A 12,336-nucleotide genomic window follows, 5' to 3' on the forward strand; every position below is an offset into this window, starting at 1 on the left:
AACTGGGCGTTTGATGCTCAGATTTTCTGTCAGAGGACCCCCAAACCCTATGCTTCATGTTTCCTGCTAATGTTGAAATGACACCTAAGTCCTCACTCTCAGCATTAGGTGACCCCTTATAAACAAGACACATACGCATCATCATTACAGCTTGAAAAAGGACTCAGAGATGCAGAGATTTAGGTTTTCTGGAAAAATGTAGCCTCAGTCAATGACCACCTATTCTGCAGTTAGAAGCTGGTTGCAGAAAAACAGAGCTAATTATGTTGACAGCTGTAATCCTAAACAGTGCGACAACATGAGACAGTAATTAAAATGTTCTTTTTGGAGAGTAGCACAGAAATAACCTTCTCAAAACACAGCTTTGAGAAGGACAGCAATTGTAAAAGTAAAAGAAATGTTCCAGAAATAAGTCTTCAGGGTAAAACTGCTCGTCGCATGTGTTGCAAACAATGGACAATGTTTTAAAAGGGTACAGGAAGTCATACGTGTTTTTCATGAAAAAGAAAATGTACATAAACTGCTATGGTGACAAAAGACAAAGAATAAGCAGGAAGCCTGTCAGCTGACATGTGTTGAAAATAACATATACCTCATAGGAGAGTGGCTGGTGGAGGTGTGGCTGCAGGCTGGGGCTCCAGACGAGGCAACAACACACTCCTAAATCTCAGGCTGCTGCCCACCAAGCAATTCTCTTGGTAGGCAGCGCGGCACGCTTATGATTTATGACGAATCTCTCTCTCAATTTGTCACTGATGGCAGGAATGTATAATTCAAAACATTTTCTATTTTGCTGTGTGTTGGTTCCCTTCCTCCCCCCACACCCTCACACCACCACACACACACACTAATAACAACATCTCTGGTGCTGTATTAATTTTTTGCATGTACAGTAACGTGTCTTAAGGCACATGCAGAAAATGAGACATATGTTTTTGACTAAGACATGAGAACATTTCTCTTCCTGTGTGTTGTGAAGTTCATTTGTCTGTTCCTGAAATGTTTCTCCTGTGTGTGAGTGTGTTGTACATTTGTCTTACTGTTGTTTTGCATGTCCATTTACAGGGACACATGTGTTCATGCTTATGTGTGTCCGTGTGTGTGAGACAGATTGACTTTGTCTCTGAGAAATCATGTTTTCATACGACAAATTTGAAACAACAAATACGTTTAGAGAGATACATAATAATTCTGCCTAAATTAAATTTCTAACCAACATAATTAGAGACAGTTTTAATAAAAATATCTGCCAAATTGCAAAATATATCAGCAACATGCTCACTGACAGTGTGTTTAATTTGTTTTCCCCACAATATCTCCTTTTCCAACACAATATCCGCAGCTCAGGCATGATTAGCATTTTTCATGGTTTAGCGAGAGATTGTTGTCTCGGTTTGATATTGGCAAAGTCAACAGTGATTTGAAACACAAGACACAACATGTTCATTTTAATAACATTTAACAGAAACCACAATCTTTCCTAAACCTTAACCGAAGTGCCTCTGTTGCCTAATTCTGACTGTGAGCGTGTGTGTGCATGAATCTTGTGTGTTTTCCTGTCTCTCTGCAGGGATGCATGTACAGTATGTGTGTGTGTGTGTGTGTGTGTGTGTGTGTGTGTGTCTGTGTGTGAGAGAGTGTGTGTGTGTGCATGTGTGTGTGTGTGTGTGTGTGTGTGTGTGTGTGTGTGTGTGCGCTTTATATCCGCTCTCCCAACCCCCTCCAGCCTGCTGATAGCAGCAGCCAGGCCTTATCCCAGTGGTGAGGTAAAGATTGATGCTGCTCATCTGCTGGAATGGGGCTATAAAAGACAGCGCTGGACTGTACACTCGCCCTCCGCTTCTTCTTCTCCTTCTTCCTCCCCACTCTTTCTCACTGCTCACTCTTCCTGCTTTCTTCCACTGCCATGTACACATGTACACAGTCTCGTGAGTGTTCTAAATATCCGTACATCTGTCTTTCCACCTATCTGTCTGTCTGTCTGTTCTCCCACCACCTCAGTGGCACTAAGAGCTGCAGTAAAACCAGACCCCATCATGTTCCAAGGTGAGGGCTGATCTCATACTGACTTGCCCCCTTCGTTAACACCACACACCCCCACAACCTGGATCATTCCTCTGCAGTGTTAAGTGCTCCTACGACCTCAGCCTGTAATATCCCCACCCCCCACCACCCCCACAGCCAACCTCTCCGGTCCCTGTTACAGACTTACCATACTTGACTTGTGTGTTTTTCCCAGCACTTTGTTGTATTTGTTATAATATTCATTTATTGCACCCCGTATCCACACAGTTTTGTTTCGTGTCTAGAAAGTGCCTCTCTCTACAGATGGGTAGAAACACCAGAAAATGGCAGAACAGTTCATTTTGAGTGTTTTGAGTGGATTATATGCAGGACGGGACCAATATTGCATTGCTACAAATATGTGAGGAAGTTGGCCTGTCAGGTTTTTAGCCAGTTTTGTTAAATATTTTGTCTAAAAATGTAGCCTATGATCCATTATAAATGCACTCTATATGTTACACAGCTAGCGTGCTACCTGTGTTAGCTAGCAAAACATGCCATTGAACTTTTCACTTAGATGTTATCTACTTTGTCTTATTTTAATGCGAACTTCCTGTGGCACAGAGCATACCATCTGCCCGAAATCCTCTGCAAAAGTTTGATTTTTTTCAACATATCCGAGGCAAAAAGCGTAAGGAGGAGTTCTGAAAGTACATCAGAGATCACAAAGGTTCTCTGGACTTACAGTTGACTCGCATATGTATACAGAACAAAGTGGAAACCAGTGTTAATTTGGACAGCTATTTTAGATTTAGTCTTACTCCTGAGACAAAAATATTTATTAGTTGTAGTCACATTTCTGTCTTTTATCTTTCATAGTTTAAGTCTCGTTTTGGTCAACAGAAATTCATGTTTTCTATATGTATTTTTACCTTTACTCTAATCCAATGAGGCTAATTCATGTATCCAAAATGAGAACCAAGGTGACAGGTCAAATAAAAATTTCATTTAGACTTTTTTTTCTGTAACTACAAATAATTTCCTCACACTTACAAACTGTCATTTCTTCAGCAGTGTTTGACAGGTGTAAGGGCTGATTTACGAGCACACACTCACTGAACATCATTTGAAAAGCTCAACATCTCTCTATTTATGCTCTCAAAAACTTTGACAGCACAAATAACTAATCTGAGACAACTAGGATTTGCACCCAGGTTCATTGTAAACTCTGACTTATTGATCGCACTGTTAAAAAGCAGAAGAATAACTTAGTTAAAGCCAAAATTCTTTCTTAATCTGTGTCCTCTCACAGAGTCGGTGATTGAAATTAAACTTACGTCTCTGTCTAAGAAAACTCCACTTCAAGCAGACTGTCTACTTACAGCGCAGCTGCACTCACAGATAACTGAGCCTTGAAGTGCAGCGACCGGTGCCTGCTGGCTCCACTGCCATTCAGTAGCTAACCAGTGGCGCTAACTGCTAACAGCCACCGCTGCAACTAACAAACTCCACAAATCCATTCAGCAGCTCCACCATCCACATTCAGACACACACAGCTGATTATTTATTGCTGAATTACAGCTCACAACTCGCTTTGTGAAACATCCTGGTGCAGACTATTTACTGGAGTTTACCAGCCTGTTGCTCATGTGTCATTTGAAGATAATTAGCAAGGCTGTTCTCAGCTTTCAATGTCTGATTGTCCACCACGAACGTTTTCGTCTGGCCTCATCTCGTCAACAAAAATGAAACATAGATTTCGTCTTAGTTTTTATTGTTAAGATCTATTTTTAGCTCGTCATCGTCTCATTTTCATCATCAGAAAAAGGTTGTTGATGAAACATTTTCATCATAGTTTCCATCAACGAAGTTAACACTGGTGGAAACAAGGTGTTAAGGAAAAGGAGAGACTTGAGACATGGACTCAAGTCAGGCTGAAGTCACAAAAATTAGGATTTGATACTAAGGTTTGATTTGCTATGGGACATGACTAACAGATGGCTTTACTCCTGGAACAATATGGCTACACACCTTGGATATTAAATATGTGACCTACGCACTAAAAGAACTTCGTGCAACTATGTAAAACACAACTTTGCCAAAAAATCCCAATCATTTACCGCACTAGTCATCATATAGAGACTCTAAAGACTTACATTTTGACTTGCAATCTGCTGACAAAGAGTTGAGACTTAACTTGGACTTGCCCCCTGAAGACTTAAAAGCTCTGATAGATAACATTTTTTGCATTCAAGGCATTACAAGCGCTCGCTCATGAGAGTTCTTCATGAGCTTCCCTACTGTTGCAACATGAACACCGAAATCAATGTCCAAGAATATCTGGAACTTTATTTAAGAAATGAGTCCCATGGCTGCCATTTTGAACGTGAATCACATTTAGAAGGGGAAACAAATATGGAAGGATGGCTAATCAGAGCAAAGGCTGACTCAAGATATTTGGATATATCAAGCTAAGTTAAGTTTTGCTGATGTTATGCAACAGAATTGTGTCGCTCTTTGCTCATCAGTGTTTATTGAATCTTTAATTAGTGCCCCAAATCCAAAGCCCTGTGTAAGCTATTGGTTCCCTCCACTGAAGTAGAGAGCATTTACTCAAAAAACACACCCAGAGTTTGACAAGATTGTAGCTTGTAAATGGTTGTCATGGTAATATGGTCAATATGCCCACCATCCCCTCTGGTTGTAGAGGTTTCCCCTGTGGATGGCTCGTGGTCTAGAGGCGAATTAACATGTGGAGTAAGTGATGGATAGGTTTGGTAGGGAGAACAATATCCACTGGTCTGTGTTGCAATTGCATGCCCAGTTTGCTTATTTCCCATGGTGCCCTTGGTAGGTCAGTCACCAATGGTGCTCCAAGCGCGTCCTCACTCACAGACTAATTTTGCATTCTTTAATATTGCATGGAGCTCATTTAGAGTGTGTGTGGGGTTGGGGGTACAGTACTTGCACATGGACGCATATACAAGCATGCAAACACACTTTGTCCGTTGTAATTTTCCCTCTCACCATGCTCTCAGGGGTCTATTTTAGGATGTAGCAGAGGGTTTTGGATTGATGTGGTTACACATGGCAAATAGTGTGTGTGTGTCTTTGTGTGTGTGTGTGTGTGTGTGTGTGTGTGTGTGTGTGTGTGTGTGTGTACATGCTTGTTTTTGTGTCACCTGTATGTGTATACATGTGCATGGGGATATACGTGTGCGTCTGTGAACTTGCCTAGCCCCTTGCTCTACAAAAAAGTAGTGATGCAAACACCCTTTTCTGCAGTTCTCTGAGTCATCAATCACGCTGCCACTTTAATTTATGTGCCACTTCTGGTTGCACTGGCGTTTATTTTGGGGGGAAAGCATATCACCATTGCACAGTTCTGGGGAAAATTGGCTCCTGTTTGTCGCATACATATTGCTTTTTAACCCTTTATGGGCAACGAGAGATTTACTGTACTGGGTGAAAAGTAAAGCGATATATTCTGCAGACGTGCTTAAGACACAATGCACAGGTTTCCTTATAAATGTCAAAAGTCTTTGTTTAATTCCCAAACTCACAAGTATCTAGGATGTAAGCAAGCCTTGCAAAAAGATCTGATGCTGCAGACACTTTAAATGTGGCTTATTCCATAAATAAAAACCTAAAATCTGGAAAAAAAAAAAACAGAAGTGACATGAAGACAAATGCAACTTTCTCATAAGAATTTCGACCCACTTCTGTTTATGTGTTGCCGAATCAGGCACCGGGGTCAGGGGTTATAGGTTAAGGGGTCAAGGAAGTCATGACTGGATGAGGTCAATGTGAGGTTACTTCCGTTTGGGGGATTCCAAACTATCCCTGTCCATCACATAAGGCAACCTAGAAGACCTCTTCCACCCGGAGCCTCCGCCCGAGTCCCTGCTGTCAGAGTGATGTACAGCAGACGGCAATAGATGCTGAGAGTGCAAGAGATTGAAAGGAGTCTGTTGGGGGGAAAAATGTGTGCATACAAGCACACGAAAATATATGTGCCAACACACAAATATAGATCTTGCACCCTTTCAAGATTCTACACATTACACCCAAGGATTTCCAGGATATTTTTGAAAGTGTATGTAATTGTCTGCTTAAAATGTATTATTGATTTAAGCTAGCTTCAGCATTTTTTGCACTACACTTGATTTTAATTCCCTTTTCAGTTCTTACGAATTCAATACAAAATAGGATATAATGAGGCCATTCAGCTGACAGCAGTTTGAAAAGTCCTGATGTCACTTACAATGTTGGACAGTAATTATATATCATTCTTAAAAGAAATAATACCCTTCGGAGTAGACATTTTTCACAGCACACATTTTGACTCCTCGTAACAATAAAAGCACAGGTGGAACTAATAACATTAATGATAGTCCTGTTCCATTTAGCCGTATCAGTAAGCCATGACACTGATTAGATTGCAGTCATTAATTATAATTAATGAGAATCTCTGCTGTGAAATAGGCCTGTCGCAGTGCTTTTTTTGCAGTCACTATGCAGATGGAACAAATACAATTTTAAAAAGTTTTTATTGGTGAATTATTTGCTCTTGTTTTTGGGTCATATTGGAGGTTCGTTATGTCACACAGACCACATACTTTTGCAGTGTTGCTACAACTACTTCACATTTATTGTTATTATAAAAGCCGTGTAGACAAAGGTTGAATGGAGGAAAGCGTTAGCCCAGGAAACAGATGACTCTGCGACCTTGTGTTCATTTGATCGGGCAGGTGCTTCTGGTCCTCCTCCCATTCAGATAGATTTCCAGCTGACCTGGCCCAGGTGAGCCAATCACAATTGTTTATCTAATGTGGGGTAGGTCTGATATGAACACTGACAGCTTGGGGAGCCTTCGCACTTAATGCGAAATACACGATAATGTCATTTTTGGCGCACACATCTTTGCACCAGGCACACCACAGTGAGCATAAACCTAGCTTAGTAAAGAAGAGGGCTGTTGAGGTATATTCGGAAAACGTCAACTCTCGTTTTCAGACATATTGATGCGTCACCATCACAGCTCATCTCTGCGTGCATGTTTTGTTGCTTTGGTTGTTCGTCTATCCACTTGAGTTTAGAGGCATTTTGATCTGCAGTTGTTGATAACACCCCTTGTAAACTGAACATTTACAGAGAGCTTCCAGACTAACTTGCATTTGCGGATTGGTTTAACCGGAGCACTAAAGCTGCACTTTCATTTGCTGATCTGTATCTCTTGGCATATTTGCTCATGCATTATTGTTGGGTGTGATGCTTGTGAGTAATCACCGAACAGAAGAAGCCATTTTCTGACAACTTTCCCGGAGAAACGTTCAGACCCTGTGGATGTGTCAGACTTTATGACATAGACACAGTAAACCGTCCCAGCCTGGAAGGCACTCTTTATGAAAGCGCGCGTGTTGTGTTGTGACAGATTAACCTATGTGAACAGTGTGATGCAATAATCCAACCTGCTTTATTGACTATGTGAATCACCGTCAGCCTTGATTCAGTGTAGCTACCAGCTAAACGCTACATGCTACACGTTAATCTCCCGAGTATAACTTGATACAGGCGGAGCAGATCTCTCCACCCTGCTCCGGGGATCTTTATCTTTGCAACACGATTGAATTATTTCTCCCCTCTCCTGCTCAGTTGGAGGAATTGAGTTACAGTGACCATAATGCACAACAACAGACTGCTTGTGTCATAGACCTGTGTCAAGAAAATAGGAGCAGAGCACATAGCTAGATGCTAATTTAGCAACAAGTGAGGGCCCACACTCCCTCTGACTATTAGAGGCAAATTACAGTGACACAAAAAAACAAGCCAAGAAGAAGAAAAATATTCCCCATATTCTTTCAACAAAGACATTTTCACAATGGCTTCCAAAGTTAAGAGGATTGTGTGCAGCCTTATTGATTTTTTTGTAGCAGTGTCCGGGAGATGGCGCCGAGAAAATGAGGTCTGGCTCGAAGGTTTATGTCCTGCCACAGTTAGGAGGAAACGTGAGCCGAGGATTCAGCTGGCCTTTTATTGTAAATGTGCTCCCTCTAGATGGACTTAAAGTGTCTGTTGTCCTGGCTATAGGAGGGGAATTAAATATGAAGGGTATCAGTAAATGGGCAGGAAGACTCCAAACGAGTGCTTAGGGACAGTTTCCCATTATTGTCATCTATTATCTCGGACAGATAGTGATGTCGGCCACTGAGTCGTCGATTGCAATCCACTGCACGTTGGTGGCAGGCACACAGGTTATGGGTTATGTGAAAACAAAGTAGCATAGTTAACTGTGAAAGGGATAATTTGGGCCTACTTTGCACCGCAATCAAATAGAAAACATTCATAATTAATGCAGGATGCGAGACAATACACCAGAACAGCACAACGGAGCTTCCAGTTCATGATTAAATAACCAACTGATGTTGAACTGCTGTAAGCATACTGTTATACAGTGCATTACGCCATATTCCCACTTATGGCAAACATGCACATCATTGTCACTGGGATAATTTGGTGTTATTTCAAGAGAGCAGACAACAGAATTCAGAATTGTGTGAAATCTGACATGTAAATCCCCGTCTAGGGCCTTGAGATTAGGTCGCTGAAAGATTCAGTGAAGCAACGACCACATATTCTTGTCAGGCGTCCACCACTCCAGCACCACGTGATATGTTACTGGAGTTTCCTTACTGGATCTTTAGCCTGTGTCAGATACTAGCTTAGTTTTGGGCTCACCTCTGCGTAGCCGCTGTAAAACGCTGGTCTGTACACAGACAGTCACTCTGAATAATAGGCCTGCAAGCCATAAATGTCAGCCCTTTAAATCACACACAATCCAGCGCTGTGTCCCAGAGAGAGAATGCTTCATCACCGCTTAAACTACAGCCGCCCATTTATTATGTGTATGTTTATAAATCACTAAGGAGACCTCACATTCCTGAAGCCTGTAAAAAAGAGAGAGCGAGAGGAGAGGAAGATTGGAAAGAGAGGAAGAACAGGAAAGGGGGACCTAAGTGAAGATGTGTGAGGAGTGAAGAGTGGTTAGAATGAGGAGCTGCACTCAACACCATGTCTCTTTGTTTCGTATTCTGTGCTATGATGCAAATGATGATTAAAGAGACTGTTCACCCCCAATTTAAAAATGTGATCATTCGTCTTACCTGTAGAGCTATTTATCAATCTAGATGTTTTGGTGTGAGTTGCCGAGTGTTGGAGATATCGGCCATAGAGATGTCTGCCTTCTCTCCACTAAAATGGAACTAGATGGCACTCAGCTTGTGGTGCTCAAAGTGGCAAAAAAAATGCATTTGAAAAAACCATGACACAGTTACTCAAGATAATCCACAGACTTTGTTGTGAGTAGTTTCATGTAGTAACTGTTTTCTTTCTACCAAACTAAACCCTCCAACTGTATCACTGTGCAGATGGAAGCATGTATCTACTGCTAGCTCACCTAAATCCCTGTTTCCACCGGCCAGTACGGCAAAGTTCAGTCCGGTATGCATTTTTCTTAGTTTTCATAGTGACAAGTTGTGGATGGTACCAATAGAACAGTTCCTCAAAGTCCCCATGTTTGGTCCCCCCTCTGTTGGGGTACCTAGCACACAGATCTGGTACTAAAAGGTGAAGCTGTGAACACTGCAGTCTGATTGGTCAGTAGAGGACGGTCACTCTGCTCAGGGCTGAGTTGTGGCTGGTTTTGAGGCTCATGTAACCACTGTTCATGCTGTGGAGAGTTTTATTAGTAAACTGTAACTATAAAATGAAAGGATGTTTTGCTGCCTCTCACAGCAGCTGGAGTCAGAGAAAAAATAATTTAATTCGCTGGGCCGACTGCCGGCGACTTTTAACGTGGAACGTTTACTTGTAATGTTACTCAGTGCATGAGCTGATGACATTAATCCATCTGCACACCTTAAATTTCACTGTGACAACTTTGACCATCACTTTAGTTTTTATATGACATACACTTTTAGTAATAAGTGGATCTTAAAGCGTTTACATGTATTAATTTTGACCTTGTTATGTGATCTGCATATATTCTAATACTCACTCCAAGAAAAAACTTGGAGCGTCGTTCCTGTGGGCTCCAGCAACACTAAACCCCTGAGCTTGCCTGAGAAGGCCTAAATGCACAAACCCGCTATTTTTAATATCCCATGGAGAGAGACTCTCACTGCAGCCTGTTTTATTTTGTTCTGAAAATGTCGGTGTGCAGCCTCGTTCTGTGGACGATGAACGAGGTGCAGACTTCCATCTGTGTCACTGGTAATGAGGAAATACAATGAGTGCTGGATGGAGCAGTGAGTAACAACAACCCCGCCCACATTTAAGAGTACTGTCTGCGGTGGAAACGCTAAGGTCTAGGTACCATGTCTGAAGGGTTTCTTTGGGTTGCATACTGAAAGTGTTTGGTGGAAACAGGGCTTAAGTTATGTTACAGCTCAGCCAAGGAAGACACCATTAGTGTTTACATCTCACGAGCCTCTTGTCCATGAGTAGATGCACGCTTCCTTCTGGGTGATGGTACAATTGGCAGGTGTAGTTCGGTAGAAAAAAAATAGTTCCCTAATGAATGTTTTTTTTTTTTTAGTTTTTTTTTATGCCATCTAGTTCCATTATATTGGAGAGAAGGCAGACATCTCTATGGCCGATATTTCCAACACTCACAACTCACATCAAAACAATCTAGATCGATGAATGGCACTAAAGGTCAGAGAAAATATATGTATTTGGATTTTGGTGTGAATTGTCCTTTTAAGATTTTTGTGAAAGCTCAAAAAGCAGTGAGGAACTAAAGCCATAAGACCTGAGATATAAAGATGAAGAGGCTCGATCATACTCTTCATAATGTTGATTGAAATGAGATGTGATTTTGTTCTATTGTTTAAACAAAACCTGTGCAGGCTTTGTTTCATCATATTAAGACTATACAGAGACGACAAGGTGCACATTGGTATGAAGTTTTATTTTGTGCAATCACATCTGGGCCAAAATCCCAGTCAGACCATATATGAGTGTAAATGAACTAAAAAGTCCAGCCCAGGGTCTATATAGTCTAAGTGAAAGACATAACACACGTTTTACTGTGTAACCTATAACCGTAGACATACACAATGTGCACTCCTTCAGCCGTGATATCATACAGGTGTCTGCGCAGTGTCAAGCTACACCACCTTTCTCCTCTTTTGTTACGGACAGTTAATATTAACACTGGGCTGACAGTGAATTCCCCAGCGTCTGCCAGAGACGTCTGTCCACAGGCAAAAAATATTGCTTCTACCGAAGATCAGTCAAAATAAGCCAATCAGGTCTTTCTTCCTGGACCTTTTTACAACCCCAGCTCGGAGATTTACGAGTTACAGTGAGATGTACAGTTATCCAATATATGTATGTACATGCTTTTTATGAAGCAGAGTGCTTTTACTCTCTCCATTCCCCCTCATAAAAGATGGCACATTCCTAGATTTTACTCAACCAGTGGTCCCTTTATGTTTGGCTCGAGGGTTTGGATGAAGACCGGCTCTTCTTTCCTTTGTTCCTCTCCAAGTTGGTCTGACGTCTGCATCTAAGTAAGACACGGAAAAACTGGGGTTGACGTACAAAAGCCAAAATCCATATGAGGCATTTATGTTTGTTCTGTCTTGTTTGTGTACACTTCAGAATAATACTCCAATGTTACATAATCTAACAACTTTCTGTAAAATATTGTTTGAGTTTGTGCAGCTTTTTATGAAGTTTCGTGTTGAAATAAAATGTTTTCATGACTTTTTATGGCACAAAGGTTGTACTAAATTAAATTAGTTTATGGATTAAACTCAATTAAAAAAAAAGGATTTGACAAAAACTAGTAAAAACTAGTCACTGTCTTGGACTGACAAGACTATGATCATTGTATGCAAGTGTTAGCCAGCCCGCTCACGAGGAGAAGATGTTGGAATAGTATATTCCTGCAAAGCACGGATATGTTACATTTGTTTGTTTCATATATATCACATTATCACTAAAGTGACATAGCTCTGATTACATGTATGAGCTGACGTTGAAATTAGGAGGTGGAAGAACAGTAGATAGTGTAACACCTGGGCCAGATGGCTGCCAAGCTGCAGAGCACTATTCAAGACCAAGAAACAACAAAACTGTTGTTTGTGAGACATCCAGCAGCAATTGTGGCACAGAAAATGGGTGTACATTTTGGGCAGGGCAACACAATGGTTTGAGTTGAAGGTGTGAGAAAGAATAGTATCAGTAACATTGTCAACACTGTGCTACATTACAGAGAAATACAAAACCGTACTAATGAACCTTCATTAATATAGGCCTATATTT

General features: G+C 41.2%; 1 long non-coding RNA gene across 2 annotated transcripts in view; it reads left to right on the top strand.

The window, feature by feature from the left end:
• The window catches only part of LOC125903218 (uncharacterized), a 43,169-nt gene that overhangs the window by 14,246 nt on the left and 16,587 nt on the right, over positions 1 to 12,336 (top strand). The gene's annotated exons all lie outside the window — the stretch shown is intronic.

Source organism: Epinephelus fuscoguttatus, linkage group LG16, assembly GCF_011397635.1.
Source record: "Epinephelus fuscoguttatus linkage group LG16, E.fuscoguttatus.final_Chr_v1".
NCBI lineage: Eukaryota > Metazoa > Chordata > Actinopteri > Perciformes > Serranidae > Epinephelus > Epinephelus fuscoguttatus.